Source organism: Gadus macrocephalus, chromosome 4 (assembly GCF_031168955.1).
Source record: "Gadus macrocephalus chromosome 4, ASM3116895v1".
Lineage (NCBI taxonomy): Eukaryota > Metazoa > Chordata > Actinopteri > Gadiformes > Gadidae > Gadus > Gadus macrocephalus.
In genome coordinates, this window is record NC_082385.1 from 23,971,494 (window position 1) to 23,992,349 (window position 20,856).

Sequence of the window (20,856 nt, forward strand, 5' to 3'; positions counted from 1 at the left end):
ACCTGCTGCTGAATCTCTTGCTGATTGCAGGCAAAGGTATAAGGCTGGGTCATTTGCGTGACCAAAACAAATTGGCTCTTTTCGTTCGGACTGAGTTAAACCAAGAATCTTCACATTCCTGGTTTCATGCATGGCCAATGGATACTGACCACTGTACTAATGAGGGGCTGTGGTGTTCAAGTATTTCTTAAAGTGAGCAAGCACTATGAGTCCTGCAGGTGGAAATGTGTCTTGAGAGGATTTTGTGAGCCAAAGTGGGTCTAAAAGCGTGCATTGGTGGTTCAATGGTAGAATTCTCGCCTGCCTCGCGCGAGGCCAGGGTTCGATTCCCGGCCAATGCAGTGCATCATTATTATGAATTCTTATAACGCAACTTTAACACAGTGTGTGAATGGTCACATCTCATGGAACATCAAACTGAGCGGGCGAACCTAACTTAACAGATCGTCTGAAATAAATAGTTCTTGATGACAGTGATTTCACTTTTCGTAAGGTGACCTCAAAACTCCCTTCAGAAGTGGGACTCAAACCCACACTTCCAGACGAGACTGTGACCTGATCGCAGCACCTTAGAACGGCCATCCTGACACAAACTAAAAAGTGTCCCAGAGTGAATAGTGGGTGCAATTTCGTTAAACTTGTCAAGTTATCAATGGCCTCGTCTTGCCCACAGACACCTCATGCATCTCAAATAACGCCAGGTTGAATGTGTTCGGCACTGTAGGTAAAATTCCCTTACTCCCCGTCGGGGAATTGAACCCCGGTCTCCCGCGTGACAGGCGGGGATACTGACCACTATACTAACGAGGAGCTCTGTAAATTCCAATTCCTCAACACGTCCAAGAACTTTGACGTCTACAGGTGGAAACGTGAGTCTGACCAATTCATTTCTTGGGGCACAACTTCTTGAGCTAACAAGCGTTGGTGTTTCATTGGTAGAATTACCTGTCATGCATGAAGCCCTGGTCTGCAACATTGGAAAGTATCTGGGCTGCATTGTAGTGCACCTGCTGCTGAATCTCTGGCTGATTGCAGGCAAAGGTATAAGGCTGGGTCATTTGCGTGACCAAAACAAATTGGCTCTTTTCGTTCGGACTGAGTTAAACCAAGAATCTTCACATTCCTGGTTTCATGCATGGCCAATGGATACTGACCACTGTACTAATGAGGGGCTGTGGTGTTCAAGTATTTCGTAAAGTGAGCAAGCACTATAAGTCCTGCAGGTGGAAATGTGTCTTGAGAGGATTTTGTGAGCAAAAGTGGGACTAAAAGCGTGCATTGGTGGTTCAATGGTAGAATTCTCGCCTGCCTCACGCGAGGCCAGGGTTCGATTCCCGGCCAATGCAGTGCATCATTATTATGAATTCTTATAACGCAACTTTAACACAGTGTGTGAATGGTCACATCTCATGGAACATCAAACTGAGCGGGCGAACCTAACTTAACAGATCGTCTGAAATAAATAGTTCTTGATGACAGTGATTTCACTTTTCGTAAGGTGACCTCAAAACTCCCTTCAGAAGTGGGACTCAAACCCACACTTCCAGACGAGACTGCGACCTGATCGCAGCACCTTAGACCGGCCATCCTGACACAAACTAAAAAGTGTCCCAGAGTGAATAGTGGGTGCAATTTCGTTAAACTTGTCAAGTTATCAATGGCCTCGTCTTGCCCACAGACACCTCATGCATCTCAAATAACGCCAGGTTGAATGTGTTCGGCACTGTGGGTAAATATCCCTAACTCCCGTCGGGGAATTGAACCCCGGTCTCCCGCGTGACAGGCGGGGATACTGACCACTATACTAACAAGGAACTCTGCAAATATACGTTCCTCAACACGTCCAAGAACTTTGAAGACTACAGGTGGAAACGTGAGTCTGACCAATTCATTTCTGGGGGCACAACTTCTTGAGCTAACAAGCGTTGGTGTTTCATTGGTAGAATTACCTGTCATGCATGAAGCCCTGGTCTGCAACATTGGAAAGTATCTGGGCTGCATTGTAGTGCACCTGCTGCTGAATCTCTGGCTGATTGCAGGCAAAGGTATAAGGCTGGGTCATTTGCGAATAACGCCAGGTTCAAATAACGCCAGGTTGAATGTGTTCGGCACTGTGGGTAAATATCCCTAACTCCCGTCGGGGAATTGAACCCCGGTCTCCCGCGTGACAGGCGGGGATACTGACCACTATACTAACAAGGAACTCTGCAAATATACGTTCCTCAACACGTCCAAGAACTTTGAAGACTACAGGTGGAAACGTGAGTCTGACCAATTCATTTCAGGGGGCACAACTTCTTGAGCTAACAAGCGTTGGTGTTTCATTGGTAGAATTACCTGTCATGCATGAAGCCCTGGTCTGCAACATTGGAAAGTATCTGGGCTGCACTGTAGTGCACCTGCTGCTGAATCTCTGGCTGATTGCAGGCAAAGGTATAAGGCTGGGTCATTTGCGTGACCAAAACAAATTGGCTCTTTTCGTTCGGACTGAGTTAAACCAAGAATCTTCACATTCCTGGTTTCATGCATGGCCAATGGATACTGACCACTGTACTAATGAGGGGCTGTGGTGTTCTAGTATTTCTTAAAGTGAGCAAGCACTATGAGTCCTGCAGGTGGAAATGTGTCTTGAGAGGATTTTGTGAGCCAAAGTGGGACTAAAAGCGAGCATTGGTGGTTCAGTGGTAGAATTCTCGCCTGCCACGCGGGAGGCCCGGGTTCGATTCCCGGCCAATGCAGTGCATAATTATTATGAATTCTTAAAACGCAACTTAAACACAGTTTGTGAATGGTCACATCTCATGGAACATCAAACTGAGCGGGCGAACATAACTTAACAGATCGTCTGAAATAAATAGTTCTTGACGACAGTGATTTCACTTTTCGTAAGGTGACCTCAAAACTCCCTTCCGAAGTGGGACTCAAACCCACACTTCCAGACGAGACTGCGACCTGATCGCAGCACCTTTGACCGATCGGCCATCCTGACACAAATTAAAAAGTGTACCAGAGTGAATAGTGGGTTCAATTTCGTTAAACTTGTCAAGTTATCAATGGCCTCGTCTTGCCCACAGACACCTCATGCATCTCAAATAACGCCAGGTTGAATGTGTTCAGCACTGTGGGTAAATATCCCTAACTCCCCATCGGGGAATTGAACCCCGGTCTCCCGCGTGACAGGCGGGGATACTGACCACTATACTAACAAGGAACTCTGCAAAAATACGTTCCTCAACACGTCCAAGAACTTTGAAGACTACAGGTGGAAACGTGAGTCTGACCAATTCATTTCTGGGGGCACAACTTCTTGAGCTAACAAGCGTTGGTGTTTCATTGGTAGAATTACCTGTCATGCATGAAGCCCTGGTCTGCAACATTGGAAAGTATCTGGGCTGCATTGTAGTGCACCTGCTGCTGAATCTCTGGCTGATTGCAGGCAAAGGTATAAGGCTGGGTCATTTGCGTGACCAAAACAAATTGGCTCTTTTCGTTCGGACTGAGTTAAACCAAGAATCTTCACATTCCTGGTTTCATGCATGGCCAATGGATACTGACCACTGTACTAATGAGGGGCTGTGGTGTTCTAGTATTTCTTAAAGTGAGCAAGCACTATGAGTCCTGCAGGTGGAAATGTGTCTCGAGAGGATTTTGTGAGCCAAAGTGGGACTAAAAGCGAGCATTGGTGGTTCAGTGGTAGAATTCTCGCCTGCCACGCGGGAGGCCCGGGTTCGATTCCCGGCCAATGCAGTGCATAATTATTATGAATTCATAAAACGCAACTTAAACACAGTGTGTGAATGGTCACATCTCATGGAACATCAAACTGAGCGGGCGAACCTAACTTAACAGATCGTCTGAAATAAATAGTTCTTGACGACAGTGATTTCACTTTTCGTAAGGTGACCTCAAAACTCCCTTCAGAAGTGGGACTCAAACCCACACTTCCAGACGAGACTGCGACCTGATCGCAGCACCTTAGACCGGCCATCCTGACACAAACTAAAAAGTGTCCCAGAGTGAATAGTGGGTGCAATTTCGTTAAACTTGTCAAGTTATCAATGGCCTCGTCTTGCCCACAGACACCTCATGCATCTCAAATAACGCCAGGTTGAATGTGTTCGGCACTGTGGGTAAAAATCCCTAACTCCCCGTCGGGGAATTGAACCCCGGTCTCCCGCGTGACAGGCGGGGATACAGACCACTATACTAACGAGGAGCTCTGTAAATTGCAATTCCTCAACACGTCCAAGAACTTTGACGTCTACAAGTGGAAACGTGAGTCTGACCTATTCATTTCTGGGGGCACAACTTCTTGAGCTAACAAGCGTTGGTGTTTCATTGGTAGAATTACCTGTCATGCATGAAGCCCTGGTCTGCAACATTGGAAAGTATCTGGGCTGCATTGTAGTACACCTGCTGCTGAATCTCTGGCTGATTGCAGGCAAAGGTATAAGGCTGGGTCATTTGCGTGACCAAAATAAATTGGCTCTTTTCGTTCGGACTGAGTTAAACCAAGAATCTTCACATTCCTGGTTTCATGCATGGCCAATGGATACTGACCACTGTACTAATGAGGGGCTGTGGTGTTCTAGTATTTCTTAAAGTGAGCAAGCACTATGAGTCCTGCAGGTGGAAATGTGTCTCGAGAGGATTTTGTGAGCCAAAGTGGGACTAAAAGTGAGCATTGGTGGTTCAGTGGTAGAATTCTCGCCTGCCACGCGGGAGGCCCGGGTTCGATTCCCGGCCAATGCAGTGCATAATTATTATGAATTCATAAAACGCAACTTAAACACAGTGTGTGAATGGTCACATCTCATGGAACATCAAACTGAGCGGGCAAACCTAACTTAACAGATCGTCTGAAATAAATAGTTCTTGACGACAGTGATTTCACTTTTCGTAAGGTGACCTCAAAACTCCCTTCAGAAGTGGGACTCAAACCCACACTTCCAGACGAGACTGCGACCTGATCGCAGCACCTTAGACCGGCCATCCTGACACAAACTAAAAAGTGTACCAGAGTGAATAGTGGGTTCAATTTCGTTAAACTTGTCAAGTTATCAATGGCCTCGTCTTGCCCACAGACACCTCATGCATCTCAAATAACGCCAGGTTGAATGTGTTCGGCACTGTGGGTAAAAATCCCTAACTCCCCGTCGGGGAATTGAACCCCGTTCTCCCGCGTGACAGGCGGTGATACTGACCACTATACTAACGAGGAGCACTGTAGATTCCAATTCCTCAACACGTCCAAGAACTTTGACGTCTACAGGTGGAAACGTGAGTCTGACCAATTCATTTCTGGGGGCACAACTTCTTGAGCTAACAAGCGTTGGTGTTTCATTGGTAGAATTACCTGTCATGCATGAAGCCCTGGTCTGCAACATTGGAAAGTATCTGGGCTGCATTGTAGTGCACCTGCTGCTGAATCTCTGGCTGATTGCAGGCAAAGGTATAAGGCTGGGTCATTTGCGTGACCAAAACAAATTGGCTCTTTTCGTTCGGACTGAGTTAAACCAAGAATCTTCACATTCCTGGTTTCATGCATGGCCAATGGATACTGACCACTGTACTAATGAGGGGCTGTGGTGTTCAAGTATTTCTTAAAGTGAGCAAGCACTATGAGTCCTGCAGGTGGAAATGTGTCTTGAGAGGATTTTGTGAGCCAAAGTGGGTCTAAAAGCGTGCATTGGTGGTTCAATGGTAGAATTCTCGCCTGCCTCGCGCGAGGCCAGGGTTCGATTCCCGGCCAATGCAGTGCATCATTATTATGAATTCTTATAACGCAACTTTAACACAGTGTGTGAATGGTCACATCTCATGGAACATCAAACTGAGCGGGCGAACCTAACTTAACAGATCGTCTGAAATAAATAGTTCTTGATGACAGTGATTTCACTTTTCGTAAGGTGACCTCAAAACTCCCTTCAGAAGTGGGACTCAAACCCACACTTCCAGACGAGACTGTGACCTGATCGCAGCACCTTAGAACGGCCATCCTGACACAAACTAAAAAGTGTCCCAGAGTGAATAGTGGGTGCAATTTCGTTAAACTTGTCAAGTTATCAATGGCCTCGTCTTGCCCACAGACACCTCATGCATCTCAAATAACGCCAGGTTGAATGTGTTCGGCACTGTGGGTAAAATTCCCTTACTCCCCGTCGGGGAATTGAACCCCGGTCTCCCGCGTGACAGGCGGGGATACTGACCACTATACTAACGAGGAGCTCTGTAAATTCCAATTCCTCAACACGTCCAAGAACTTTGACGTCTACAGGTGGAAACGTGAGTCTGACCAATTCATTTCTTGGGGCACAACTTCTTGAGCTAACAAGCGTTGGTGTTTCATTGGTAGAATTACCTGTCATGCATGAAGCCCTGGTCTGCAACATTGGAAAGTATCTGGGCTGCATTGTAGTGCACCTGCTGCTGAATCTCTGGCTGATTGCAGGCAAAGGTATAAGGCAGGGTCATTTGCGTGACCAAAACAAATTGGCTCTTTTCGTTCGGACTGAGTTAAACCAAGAATCTTCACATTCCTGGTTTCATGCATGGCCAATGGATACTGACCACTGTACTAATGAGGGGCTGTGGTGTTCAAGTATTTCGTAAAGTGAGCAAGCACTATAAGTCCTGCAGGTGGAAATGTGTCTTGAGAGGATTTTGTGAGCAAAAGTGGGACTAAAAGCGTGCATTGGTGGTTCAATGGTAGAATTCTCGCCTGCCTCGCGCGAGGCCAGGGTTCGATTCCCGGCCAATGCAGTGCATCATTATTATGAATTCTTATAACGCAACTTTAACACAGTGTGTGAATGGTCACATCTCATGGAACATCAAACTGAGCGGGCGAACCTAACTTAACAGATCGTCTGAAATAAATAGTTCTTGATGACAGTGATTTCACTTTTCGTAAGGTGACCTCAAAACTCCCTTCAGAAGTGGGACTCAAACCCACACTTCCAGACGAGACTGTGACCTGATCGCAGCACCTTAGAACGGCCATCCTGACACAAACTAAAAAGTGTACCAGAGTGAATAGTGGGTTCAATTTCGTTAAACTTGTCAAGTTATCAATGGCCTCGTCTTGCCCACAGACACCTCATGCATCTCAAATAACGCCAGGTTGAATGTGTTCAGCACTGTGGGTAAATATCCCTAACTCCCCATCGGGGAATTGAACCCCGGTCTCCCGCGTGACAGGCGGGGATACTGACCACTATACTAACAAGGAACTCTGCAAAAATACGTTCCTCAACACGTCCAAGAACTTTGAAGACTACAGGTGGAAACGTGAGTCTGACCAATTCATTTCTGGGGGCACAACTTCTTGAGCTAACAAGCGTTGGTGTTTCATTGGTAGAATTACCTGTCATGCATGAAGCCCTGGTCTGCAACATTGGAAAGTATCTGGGCTGCATTGTAGTACACCTGCTGCTGAATCTCTGGCTGATTGCAGGCAAAGGTATAAGGCTGGGTCATTTGCGTGACCAAAATAAATTGGCTCTTTTCGTTCGGACTGAGTTAAACCAAGAATCTTCACATTCCTGGTTTCATGCATGGCCAATGGATACTGACCACTGTACTAATGTGGGGCTGTGGTGTTCTAGTATTTCTTATAGTGAGCAAGCACTATGAGTCCTGCAGGTGGAAATGTGTCTAGAGAGGATTTTGTGAGCCAAAGTGGGACTAAAAGCGAGCATTGGTGGTTCAGTGGTAGAATTCTCGCCTGCCTCGCGGGAGGCCCGGGTTCGATTCCCGGCCAATGCAGTGCATAATTATTATGAATTCATAAAACGCAACTTAAACACAGTGTGTGAATGGTCACATCTCATGGAACATCAAACTGAGCGGGCGAACCTAACTTAACAGATCGTCTGAAATAAATAGTTCTTGATGACAGTGATTTCACTTTTCGTAAGGTGACCTCAAAACTCCCTTCAGAAGTGGGACTCAAACCCACACTTCCAGACGAGACTGCGACCTGATCGCAGCACCTTAGACCGGCCATCCTGACACAAACTAAAAAGTGTACCAGAGTGAATAGTGTGTTCAATTTCGTTAAACTTGTCAAGTTATCAATGGCCTTGTCTTGCCCACAGACACCTCATGCATCTCAAATAACGCCAGGTTGAATGTGTTCGGCACTGTGGGTAAATATCCCTAACTCCCCGTCGGGGAATTGAACCCCGTTCTCCCGCGTGACAGGCGGGGATACTGACCACTATACTAACGAGGAGCACTGTAAAATCCAATTCCTCAACACGTCCAAGAACTTTGACGTCTACAGGTGGAAACGTGAGTCTGACCAATTCATTTCTGGGGGCACAACTTCTTGAGCAAACAAGCGTTGGTGTTTCATTGGTAGAATTACCTGTCATGCATGAAGCCCTGGTCTGCAACATTGGAAAGTATCTGGGCTGCATTGTAGTGCACCTGCTGCTGAATCTCTGGCTGATTGCAGGCAAAGGTATAAGGCTGGGTCATTTGCGTGACCAAAACAAATTGGCTCTTTTCGTTCGGACTGAGTTAAACCAAGAATCTTCACATTCCTGGTTTCATGCATGGCCAATGGATACTGACCACTGTACTAATGAGGGGCTGTGGTGTTCTAGTATTTCTTAAAGTGAGCAAGCACTATGAGTCCTGCAGGTGGAAATGTGTCTCGAGAGGATTTTGTGAGCCAAAGTGGGACTAAAAGTGAGCATTGGTGGTTCAGTGGTAGAATTCTCGCCTGCCACGCGGGAGGCCCGGGTTCGATTCCCGGCCAATGCAGTGCATAATTATTATGAATTCATAAAACGCAACTTAAACACAGTGTGTGAATGGTCACATCTCATGGAACATCAAACTGAGCGGGCAAACCTAACTTAACAGATCGTCTGAAATAAATAGTTCTTGACGACAGTGATTTCACTTTTCGTAAGGTGACCTCAAAACTCCCTTCAGAAGTGGGACTCAAACCCACACTTCCAGACGAGACTGCGACCTGATCGCAGCACCTTAGACCGGCCATCCTGACACAAACTAAAAAGTGTACCAGAGTGAATAGTGGGTTCAATTTCGTTAAACTTGTCAAGTTATCAATGGCCTCGTCTTGCCCACAGACACCTCATGCATCTCAAATAACGCCAGGTTGAATGTGTTCGGCACTGTGGGTAAAAATCCCTAACTCCCCGTCGGGGAATTGAACCCCGTTCTCCCGCGTGACAGGCGGTGATACTGACCACTATACTAACGAGGAGCACTGTATATTCTAATTCCTCAACACGTCCAAGAACTTTGACGTCTACAGGTGGAAACGTGAGTCTGACCAATTCATTTCTGGGGGCACAACTTCTTGAGCTAACAAGCGTTGGTGTTTCATTGGTAGAATTACCTGTCATGCATGAAGCCCTGGTCTGCAACATTGGAAAGTATCTGGGCTGCATTGTAGTGCACCTGCTGCTGAATCTCTGGCTGATTGCAGGCAAAGGTATAAGGCTGGGTCATTTGCGTGACCAAAACAAATTGGCTCTTTTCGTTCGGACTGAGTTAAACCAAGAATCTTCACATTCCTGGTTTCATGCATGGCCAATGGATACTGACCACTGTACTAATGAGGGGCTGTGGTGTTCAAGTATTTCTTAAAGTGAGCAAGCACTATGAGTCCTGCAGGTGGAAATGTGTCTTGAGAGGATTTTGTGAGCCAAAGTGGGTCTAAAAGCGTGCATTGGTGGTTCAATGGTAGAATTCTCGCCTGCCTCGCGCGAGGCCAGGGTTCGATTCCCGGCCAATGCAGTGCATCATTATTATGAATTCTTATAACGCAACATTAACACAGTGTGTGAATGGTCACATCTCATGGAACATCAAACTGAGCGGGCGAACCTAACTTAACAGATCGTCTGAAATAAATAGTTCTTGATGACAGTGATTTCACTTTTCGTAAGGTGACCTCAAAACTCCCTTCAGAAGTGGGACTCAAACCCACACTTCCAGACGAGACTGTGACCTGATCGCAGCACCTTAGAACGGCCATCCTGACACAAACTAAAAAGTGTCCCAGAGTGAATAGTGGGTGCAATTTCGTTAAACTTGTCAAGTTATCAATGGCCTCGTCTTGCCCACAGACACCTCATGCATCTCAAATAACGCCAGGTTGAATGTGTTCGGCACTGTGGGTAAAATTCCCTTACTCCCCGTCGGGGAATTGAACCCCGGTCTCCCGCGTGACAGGCGGGGATACTGACCACTATACTAACGAGGAGCTCTGTAAATTCCAATTCCTCAACACGTCCAAGAACTTTGACGTCTACAGGTGGAAACGTGAGTCTGACCAATTCATTTCTTGGGGCACAACTTCTTGAGCTAACAAGCGTTGGTGTTTCATTGGTAGAATTACCTGTCATGCATGAAGCCCTGGTCTGCAACATTGGAAAGTATCTGGGCTGCATTGTAGTGCACCTGCTGCTGAATCTCTGGCTGATTGCAGGCAAAGGTATAAGGCTGGGTCATTTGCGTGACCAAAATAAATTGGCTCTTTTCGTTCGGACTGAGTTAAACCAAGAATCTTCACATTCCTGGTTTCATGCATGGCCAATGGATACTGACCACTGTACTAATGAGGGGCTGTGGTGTTCTAGTATTTCTTATAGTGAGCAAGCACTATGAGTCCTGCAGGTGGAAATGTGTCTAGAGAGGATTTTGTGAGCCAAAGTGGGACTAAAAGCGAGCATTGGTGGTTCAGTGGTAGAATTCTCGCCTGCCTCGCGGGAGGCCCGGGTTCGATTCCCGGCCAATGCAGTGCATAATTATTATGAATTCATAAAACGCAACTTAAACACAGTGTGTGAATGGTCACATCTCATGGAACATCAAACTGAGCGGGCGAACCTAACTTAACAGATCGTCTGAAATAAATAGTTCTTGATGACAGTGATTTCACTTTTCGTAAGGTGACCTCAAAACTCCCTTCAGAAGTGGGACTCAAACCCACACTTCCAGACGAGACTGCGACCTGATCGCAGCACCTTAGACCGGCCATCCTGACACAAACTAAAAAGTGTACCAGAGTGAATAGTGTGTTCAATTTCGTTAAACTTGTCAAGTTATCAATGGCCTCGTCTTGCCCACAGACACCTCATGCATCTCAAATAACGCCAGGTTGAATGTGTTCGGCACTGTGGGTAAATATCCCTAACTCCCCGTCGGGGAATTGAACCCCGTTCTCCCGCGTGACAGGCGGGGATACTGACCACTATACTAACGAGGAGCACTGTAAAATCCAATTCCTCAACACGTCCAAGAACTTTGACGTCTACAGGTGGAAACGTGAGTCTGACCAATTCATTTCTGGGGGCACAACTTCTTGAGCAAACAAGCGTTGGTGTTTCATTGGTAGAATTACCTGTCATGCATGAAGCCCTGGTCTGCAACATTGGAAAGTATCTGGGCTGCATTGTAGTGCACCTGCTGCTGAATCTCTGGCTGATTGCAGGCAAAGGTATAAGGCTGGGTCATTTGCGTGACCAAAACAAATTGGCTCTTTTCGTTCGGACTGAGTTAAACCAAGAATCTTCACATTCCTGGTTTCATGCATGGCCAATGGATACTGACCACTGTACTAATGAGGGGCTGTGGTGTTCTAGTATTTCTTAAAGTGAGCAAGCACTATGAGTCCTGCAGGTGGAAATGTGTCTCGAGAGGATTTTGTGAGCCAAAGTGGGACTAAAAGTGAGCATTGGTGGTTCAGTGGTAGAATTCTCGCCTGCCACGCGGGAGGCCCGGGTTCGATTCCCGGCCAATGCAGTGCATAATTATTATGAATTCATAAAACGCAACTTAAACACAGTGTGTGAATGGTCACATCTCATGGAACATCAAACTGAGCGGGCAAACCTAACTTAACAGATCGTCTGAAATAAATAGTTCTTGACGACAGTGATTTCACTTTTCGTAAGGTGACCTCAAAACTCCCTTCAGAAGTGGGACTCAAACCCACACTTCCAGACGAGACTGCGACCTGATCGCAGCACCTTAGACCGGCCATCCTGACACAAACTAAGAAGTGTACCAGAGTGAATAGTGGGTTCAATTTCGTTAAACTTGTCAAGTTATCAATGGCCTCGTCTTGCCCACAGACACCTCATGCATCTCAAATAACGCCAGGTTGAATGTGTTCGGCACTGTGGGTAAAAATCCCTAACTCCCCGTCGGGGAATTGAACCCCGTTCTCCCGCGTGACAGGCGGTGATACTGACCACTATACTAACGAAGAGCACTGTATATTCCAATTCCTCAACACGTCCAAGAACTTTGACGTCTACAGGTGGAAACGTGAGTCTGACCAATTCATTTCTGGGGGCACAACTTCTTGAGCTAACAAGCGTTGGTGTTTCATTGGTAGAATTACCTGTCATGCATGAAGCCCTGGTCTGCAACATTGGAAAGTATCTGGGCTGCATTGTAGTGCACCTGCTGCTGAATCTCTGGCTGATTGCAGGCAAAGGTATAAGGCTGGGTCATTTGCGTGACCAAAACAAATTGGCTCTTTTCGTTCGGACTGAGTTAAACCAAGAATCTTCACATTCCTGGTTTCATGCATGGCCAATGGATACTGACCACTGTACTAATGAGGGGCTGTGGTGTTCAAGTATTTCTTAAAGTGAGCAAGCACTATGAGTCCTGCAGGTGGAAATGTGTCTTGAGAGGATTTTGTGAGCCAAAGTGGGTCTAAAAGCGTGCATTGGTGGTTCAATGGTAGAATTCTCGCCTGCCTCGCGCGAGGCCAGGGTTCGATTCCCGGCCAATGCAGTGCATCATTATTATGAATTCTTATAACGCAACTTTAACACAGTGTGTGAATGGTCACATCTCATGGAACATCAAACTGAGCGGGCGAACCTAACTTAACAGATCGTCTGAAATAAATAGTTCTTGATGACAGTGATTTCACTTTTCGTAAGGTGACCTCAAAACTCCCTTCAGAAGTGGGACTCAAACCCACACTTCCAGACGAGACTGTGACCTGATCGCAGCACCTTAGAACGGCCATCCTGACACAAACTAAAAAGTGTCCCAGAGTGAATAGTGGGTGCAATTTCGTTAAACTTGTCAAGTTATCAATGGCCTCGTCTTGCCCACAGACACCTCATGCATCTCAAATAACGCCAGGTTGAATGTGTTCGGCACTGTAGGTAAAATTCCCTTACTCCCCGTCGGGGAATTGAACCCCGGTCTCCCGCGTGACAGGCGGGGATACTGACCACTATACTAACGAGGAGCTCTGTAAATTCCAATTCCTCAACACGTCCAAGAACTTTGAAGACTACAGGTGGAAACGTGAGTCTGACCAATTCATTTCTGGGGGCACAACTTCTTGAGCTAACAAGCGTTGGTGTTTCATTGGTAGAATTACCTGTCATGCATGAAGCCCTGGTCTGCAACATTGGAAAGTATCTGGGCTGCATTGTAGTGCACCTGCTGCTGAATCTCTGGCTGATTGCAGGCAAAGGTATAAGGCTGGGTCATTTGCGTGACCAAAACAAATTGGCTCTTTTCGTTCGGACTGAGTTAAACCAAGAATCTTCACATTCCTGGTTTCATGCATGGCCAATGGATACTGACCACTGTACTAATGAGGGGCTGTGGTGTTCAAGTATTTCTTAAAGTGAGCAAGCACTATGAGTCCTGCAGGTGGAAATGTGTCTCGAGAGGATTTTGTGAGCCAAAGTGGGACTAAAAGCGAGCATTGGTGGTTCAGTGGTAGAATTCTCGCCTGCCACGCGGGAGGCCCGGGTTCGATTCCCGGCCAATGCAGTGCATAATTATTATGAATTCATAAAACGCAACTTAAACACAGTGTGTGAATGGTCACATCTCATGGAACATCAAACTGAGCGGGCAAACCTTACTTAACAGATCGTCTGAAATAAATAGTTCTTGACGACAGTGATTTCACTTTTCGTAAGGTGACCTCAAAACTCCCTTCAGAAGTGGGACTCAAACCCACACTTCCAGACGAGACTGCGACCTGATCGCAGCACCTTAGACCGGCCATCCTGACACAAACTAAAAAGTGTCCCAGAGTGAATAGTGGGTTCAATTTCGTTAAACTTGTCAAGTTATCAATGGCCTCGTCTTGCCCACAGACACCTCATGCATCTCAAATAACGCCAGGTTGAATGTGTTCGGCACTGTAGGTAAAATTCCCTTACTCCCCGTCGGGGAATTGAACCCCGGTCTCCCGCGTGACAGGCGGGGATACTGACCACTATACTAACGAGGAGCTCTGTAAATTCCAATTCCTCAACACGTCCAAGAACTTTGAAGACTACAGGTGGAAACGTGAGTCTGACCAATTCATTTCTGGGGGCACAACTTCTTGAGCTAACAAGCGTTGGTGTTTCATTGGTAGAATTACCTGTCATGCATGAAGCCCTGGTCTGCAACATTGGAAAGTATCTGGGCTGCATTGTAGTGCACCTGCTGCTGAATCTCTGGCTGATTGCAGGCAAAGGTATAAGGCTGGGTCATTTGCGTGACCAAAACAAATTGGCTCTTTTCGTTCGGACTGAGTTAAACCAAGAATCTTCACATTCCTGGTTTCATGCATGGCCAATGGATACTGACCACTGTACTAATGAGGGGCTGTGGTGTTCAAGTATTTCTTAAAGTGAGCAAGCACTATGAGTCCTGCAGGTGGAAATGTGTCTCGAGAGGATTTTGTGAGCCAAAGTGGGACTAAAAGCGAGCATTGGTGGTTCAGTGGTAGAATTCTCGCCTGCCACGCGGGAGGCCCGGGTTCGATTCCCGGCCAATGCAGTGCATAATTATTATGAATTCATAAAACGCAACTTAAACACAGTGTGTGAATGGTCACATCTCATGGAACATCAAACTGAGCGGGCAAACCTTACTTAACAGATCGTCTGAAATAAATAGTTCTTGACGACAGTGATTTCACTTTTCGTAAGGTGACCTCAAAACTCCCTTCAGAAGTGGGACTCAAACCCACACTTCCAGACGAGACTGCGACCTGATCGCAGCACCTTAGACCGGCCATCCTGACACAAACTAAAAAGTGTCCCAGAGTGAATAGTGGGTTCAATTTCGTTAAACTTGTCAAGTTATCAATGGCCTCGTCTTGCCCACAGACACCTCATGCATCTCAAATAACGCCAGGTTGAATGTGTTCGGCACTGTGGGTAAAAATCCCTAACTCCCCGTCGGGGAATTGAACCCCGGTCTCCCGCGTGACAGGCGGGGATACAGACCACTATACTAACGAGGAGCTCTGTAAATTCCAATTCCTCAACACGTCCAAGAACTTTGACGTCTACAAGTGGAAACGTGAGTCTGACCTATTCATTTCTGGGGGCACAACTTCTTGAGCTAACAAGCGTTGGTGTTTCATTGGTAGAATTACCTGTCATGCATGAAGCCCTGGTCTGCAACATTGGAAAGTATCTGGGCTGCATTGTAGTACACCTGCTGCTGAATCTCTGGCTGATTGCAGGCAAAGGTATAAGGCTGGGTCATTTGCGTGACCAAAATAAATTGGCTCTTTTCGTTCGGACTGAGTTAAACCAAGAATCTTCACATTCCTGGTTTCATGCATGGCCAATGGATACTGACCACTGTACTAATGAGGGGCTGTGGTGTTCTAGTATTTCTTATAGTGAGCAAGCACTATGAGTCCTGCAGGTGGAAATGTGTCTAGAGAGGATTTTGTGAGCCAAAGTGGGACAAAAAGCGAGCATTGGTGGTTCAGTGGTAGAATTCTCGCCTGCCTCGCGGGAGGCCCGGGTTCGATTCCCGGCCAATGCAGTGCATAATTATTATGAATTCATAAAACGCAACTTAAACACAGTGTGTGAATGGTCACATCTCATGGAACATCAAACTGAGCGGGCGAACCTAACTTAACAGATCGTCTGAAATAAATAGTTCTTGATGACAGTGATTTCACTTTTCGTAAGGTGACCTCAAAACTCCCTTCAGAAGTGGGACTCAAACCCACACTTCCAGACGAGACTGCGACCTGATCGCAGCACCTTAGACCGGCCATCCTGACACAAACTAAAAAGTGTACCAGAGTGAATAGTGTGTTCAATTTCATTAAACTTGTCAAGTTATCAATGGCCTCGTCTTGCCCACAGACACCTCATGCATCTCAAATAACGCCAGGTTGAATGTGTTCGGCACTGTGGGTAAATATCCCTAACTCCCCGTCGGGGAATTGAACCCCGTTCTCCCGCGTGACAGGCGGGGATACTGACCACTATACTAACGAGGAGCACTGTAAAATCCAATTCCTAAACACGTCCAAGAACTTTGACGTCTACAGGTGGAAACGTGAGTCTGACCAATTCATTTCTGGGGGCACAACTTCTTGAGCAAACAAGCGTTGGTGTTTCATTGGTAGAATTACCTGTCATGCATGAAGCCCTGGTCTGCAACATTGGAAAGTATCTGGGCTGCATTGTAGTGCACCTGCTGCTGAATCTCTGGCTGATTGCAGGCAAAGGTATAAGGCTGGGTCATTTGCGTGACCAAAACAAATTGGCTCTTTTCGTTCGGACTGAGTTAAACCAAGAATCTTCACATTCCTGGTTTCATGCATGGCCAATGGATACTGACCACTGTACTAATGAGGGGCTGTGGTGTTCTAGTATTTCTTAAAGTGAGCAAGCACTATGAGTCCTGCAGGTGGAAATGTGTCTCGAGAGGATTTTGTGAGCCAAAGTGGGACTAAAAGCGAGCATTGGTGGTTCAGTGGTAGAATTCTCGCCTGCCACGCGGGAGGCCCGGGTTCGATTCCCGGCCAATGCAGTGCATAATTATTATGAATTCATAAAACGCAACTTAAACACAGTGTGTGAATGGTCACATCTCATGGAACATCAAACTGAGCGGGCAAACCTAACTTAACAGATCGTCTGAAATAAATAGTTCTTGACGACAGTGATTTCACTTTTCGTAAGGTGACCTCAAAACTCCCTTCAGAAGTGGGACTCAAACCCACACTTCCAGACGAGACTGCGACCTGATCGCAGCACCTTAGACCGGCCATCCTGACACAAACTAAAAAGTGTACCAGAGTGAATAGTGGGTTCAATTTCGTTAAACTTGTCAAGTTATCAATGGCCTCGTCTTGCCCACAGACACCTCATGCATCTCAAATAACGCCAGGTTGAATGTGTTCGGCACTGTGGGTAAAAATCCCTAACTCCCCGTCGGGGAATTGAACCCCGTTCTCCCGCGTGACAGGCAGTGATACTGACCACTATACTAACGAGGAGCACTGTATATTCCAATTCCTCAACACGTCCAAGAACTTTGACGTCTACAGGTGGAAACGTGAGTCTGACCAATTCATTTCTGGGGGCACAACTTCTTGAGCTAACAAGCGTTGGTGTTTCATTGGTAGAATTACCTGTCATGCATGAAGCCCTGGTCTGCAACATTGGAAAGTATCTGGGCTGCATTGTAGTGCACCTGCTGCTGAATCTCTGGCTGATTGCAGGCAAAGGTATAAGGCTGGGTCATTTGCGTGACCAAAACAAATTGGCTCTTTTCGTTCGGACTGAGTTAAACCAAGAATCTTCACATTCCTGGTTTCATGCATGGCCAATGGATACTGACCACTGTACTAATGAGGGGCTGTGGTGTTCAAGTATTTCTTAAAGTGAGCAAGCACTATGAGTCCTGCAGGTGGAAATGTGTCTAGAGAGGATTTTGTGAGCCAAAGTGGGACTAAAAGCGAGCATTGGTGGTTCAGTGGTAGAATTCTCGCCTGCCTCGCGGGAGGCCCGGGTTCGATTCCCGGCCAATGCAGTGCATAATTATTATGAATTCATAAAACGCAACTTAAACACAGTGTGTGAATGGTCACATCTCATGGAACATCAAACTGAGCGGGCGAACCTAACTTAACAGATCGTCTGAAATAAATAGTTCTTGATGACAGTGATTTCACTTTTCGTAAGGTGACCTCAAAACTCCCTTCAGAAGTGGGACTCAAACCCACACTTCCAGACGAGACTGCGACCTGATCGCAGCACCTTAGACCGGCCATCCTGACACAAACTAAAAAGTGTACCAGAGTGAATAGTGTGTTCAATTTCGTTAAACTTGTCAAGTTATCAATGGCCTCGTCTTGCCCACAGACACCTCATGCATCTCAAATAACGCCAGGTTGAATGTGTTCGGCACTGTGGGTAAAATTCCCTTACTCCCCGTCGGGGAATTGAACCCCGGTCTCCCGCGTGACAGGCGGGGATACTGACCACTATACTAACGAGGAGCTCTGTAAATTCCAATTCCTCAACACGTCCAAGAACTTTGACGTCTACAGGTGGAAACGTGAGTCTGACCAATTCATTTCTTGGGGCACAACTTCTTGAGCTAACAAGCGTTGGTGTTTCATTGGTAGAATTACCTGTCATGCATGAAGCCCTGGTCTGCAACATTGGAAAGTATCTGGGCTGCATTGTAGTGCACCTGCTGCTGAATCTCTGGCTGATTGCAGGCAAAGGTATAAGGCTGGGTCATTTGCGTGACCAAAACAAATTGGCTCTTTTCGTTCGGACTGAGTTAAACCAAGAATCTTCACATTCCTGGTTTCATGCATGGCCAATGGATACTGACCACTGTACTAATGAGGGGCTGTGGTGTTCAAGTATTTCGTAAAGTGAGCAAGCACTATAAGTCCTGCAGGTGGAAATGTGTCTTGAGAGGATTTTGTGAGCAAAAGTGGGACTAAAAGCGTGCATTGGTGGTTCAATGGTAGAATTCTCGCCTGCCTCGCGCGAGGCCAGGGTTCGATTCCCGGCCAATGCAGTGCATCATTATTATGAATTCTTATAACGCAACTTTAACACAGTGTGTGAATGGTCACATCTCATGGAACATCAAACTGAGCGGGCGAACCTAACTTAACAGATCGTCTGAAATAAATAGTTCTTGATGACAGTGATTTCACTTTTCGTAAGGTGACCTCAAAACTCCCTTCAGAAGTGGGACTCAAACCCACACTTCCAGACGAGACTGTGACCTGATCGCAGCACCTTAGAACGGCCATCCTGACACAAACTAAAAAGTGTCCCAGAGTGAATAGTGGGTGCAATTTCGTTAAACTTGTCAAGTTATCAATGGCCTCGTCTTGCCCACAGACACCTCATGCATCTCAAATAACGCCAGGTTGAATGTGTTCGGCACTGTGGGTAAAATTCCCTTACTCCCCGTCGGGGAATTTAACCCCGGTCTCCCGCGTGACAGGCGGGGATACTGACCACTATACTAACGAGGAACTCTGTGAATATACGTTCCTCAACACGTCCAAGAACTTTGAAGACTACCGGTGGAAACGTGAGTCTGACCAATTCATTTCTGGGGGCACAACTTCTTGAGCTAACAAGCGTTGGTGTTTCATTGGTAGAATTACCTGTCATGCATGAAGCCCTGGTCTGCAACATTGGAAAGTATCTGGGCTGCATTGTAGTGCACCTGCTGCTGAATCTCTGGCTGATTGCAGGCAAAGGTATAAGGCTGGGTCATTTGCGTGACCAAAACAAATTGGCTCTTTTCGTTCGGACTGAGTTAAACCAAGAATCTTCACATTCCTGGTTTCATGCATGGCCAATGGATACTGACCACTGTACTAATGAGGGGCTGTGGTGTTCTAGTATTTCTTAAAGTGAGCAAGCACTATGAGTCCTGCAGGTGGAAATGTGTCTTGAGAGGATTTTGTGAGCCAAAGTGGGACTAAAAGCGAGCATTGGTGGTTCAATGGTAGAATTCTCGCCTGCCTCGCGCGAGGCCAGGGTTCGATTCCCGGCCAATGCAGTGCATCATTATTATGAATTCTTAAAACGCAACTTTAACACAGTGTGTGAATGGTCACATCTCATGGAACATCAAACTGAGCGGGCGAACCTAACTTAACAGATCGTCTGAAATAAATAGTTCTTGACGACAGTGATTTCACTTTTCGTAAGGTGACCTCAAAACTCCCTTCAGAAGTGGGACTCAAACCCACACTTCCAGACGAGACTGTGACCTGATCGCAGCACCTTAGACCGGCCATCCTGACACAAACTAAAAAGTGTCCCAGAGTGAATAGTGGGTGCAATTTCGTTAAACTTGTCAAGTTATCAATGGCCTCGTCTTGCCCACAGACACCTCATGCATCACAAATAACGCCAGGTTGAATGTGTTCGGCACTGTGGGTAAAATTCCCTTACTCCCCGTCTGTGAATTGAACCCCGGTCTCCCGCGTGACAGGCTGGGATACTGACCCCTAATCTAACGAGGAACTCCGTGAATTTACGTTCCTCAACACGTCCAAGAACTTTGAAGACTACAGGTGGAAACGTGAGTCTGACGAATTCATTTCTGGGGGCACAACTTCTTGAGCTAACAAGCGTTGGTGTTTCATTGGTAGAATTACCTGTCATGCATGAAGCCCTGGTCTGCAACATTGGAAAGTATCTGGGCTGCATTGTAGTACACCTGCTGCTGAATCTCTGGCTGATTGCAGGCAAAGGTATAAGGCTGGGTCATTTGCGTGACCAAAATAAATTGGCTCTTTTCGTTCGGACTGAGTTAAACCAAGAATCTTCACATTCCTGGTTTCATGCATGGCCAATGGATACTGACCACTGTACTAATGAGGGGCTGTGGTGTTCTAGTATTTCTTATAGTGAGCAAGCACTATGAGTCCTGCAGGTGGAAATGTGTCTTGAGAGGATTTTGTGAGCCAAAGTGGGACTAAAAGCGAGCATTGGTGGTTCAGTGGTAGAATTCTCGCCTGCCACGCGGGAGGCCCGGGTTCGATTCCCGGCCAATGCAGTGCATAATTATTATGAATTCTTA

At 46.5% G+C, this 20,856-nt stretch overlaps 9 non-coding genes across 9 annotated transcripts; all 9 read left to right on the top strand.

Annotated features, from left to right (window-relative positions):
* Positions 1-2,667: 2,667 nt before the first annotated feature.
* trnag-gcc (transfer RNA glycine (anticodon GCC)) lies at positions 2,668-2,738 on the top strand. Its single transcript has one exon. It is a non-coding gene; the product is annotated as a tRNA-Gly (tRNA).
* Positions 2,739-3,676: 938 nt separating this feature from the next.
* On the top strand, positions 3,677-3,747 carry trnag-gcc (transfer RNA glycine (anticodon GCC)). Its single transcript has one exon. It is a non-coding gene; the product is annotated as a tRNA-Gly (tRNA).
* Positions 3,748-4,681: 934 nt separating this feature from the next.
* Positions 4,682-4,752, top strand: trnag-gcc (transfer RNA glycine (anticodon GCC)). The gene has a single exon. It is a non-coding gene; the product is annotated as a tRNA-Gly (tRNA).
* A 3,949-nt stretch (positions 4,753-8,701) lies between these two features.
* trnag-gcc (transfer RNA glycine (anticodon GCC)) lies at positions 8,702-8,772 on the top strand. The gene has a single exon. It is a non-coding gene; the product is annotated as a tRNA-Gly (tRNA).
* Positions 8,773-11,716: 2,944 nt separating this feature from the next.
* On the top strand, positions 11,717-11,787 carry trnag-gcc (transfer RNA glycine (anticodon GCC)). Its single transcript has one exon. It is a non-coding gene; the product is annotated as a tRNA-Gly (tRNA).
* Positions 11,788-13,726: 1,939 nt separating this feature from the next.
* On the top strand, positions 13,727-13,797 carry trnag-gcc (transfer RNA glycine (anticodon GCC)). Its single transcript has one exon. It is a non-coding gene; the product is annotated as a tRNA-Gly (tRNA).
* A 934-nt stretch (positions 13,798-14,731) lies between these two features.
* trnag-gcc (transfer RNA glycine (anticodon GCC)) lies at positions 14,732-14,802 on the top strand. Its single transcript has one exon. It is a non-coding gene; the product is annotated as a tRNA-Gly (tRNA).
* Positions 14,803-16,741: 1,939 nt separating this feature from the next.
* On the top strand, positions 16,742-16,812 carry trnag-gcc (transfer RNA glycine (anticodon GCC)). The gene has a single exon. It is a non-coding gene; the product is annotated as a tRNA-Gly (tRNA).
* Positions 16,813-20,761: 3,949 nt separating this feature from the next.
* trnag-gcc (transfer RNA glycine (anticodon GCC)) lies at positions 20,762-20,832 on the top strand. Its single transcript has one exon. It is a non-coding gene; the product is annotated as a tRNA-Gly (tRNA).
* Positions 20,833-20,856: the final 24 nt, after the last annotated feature.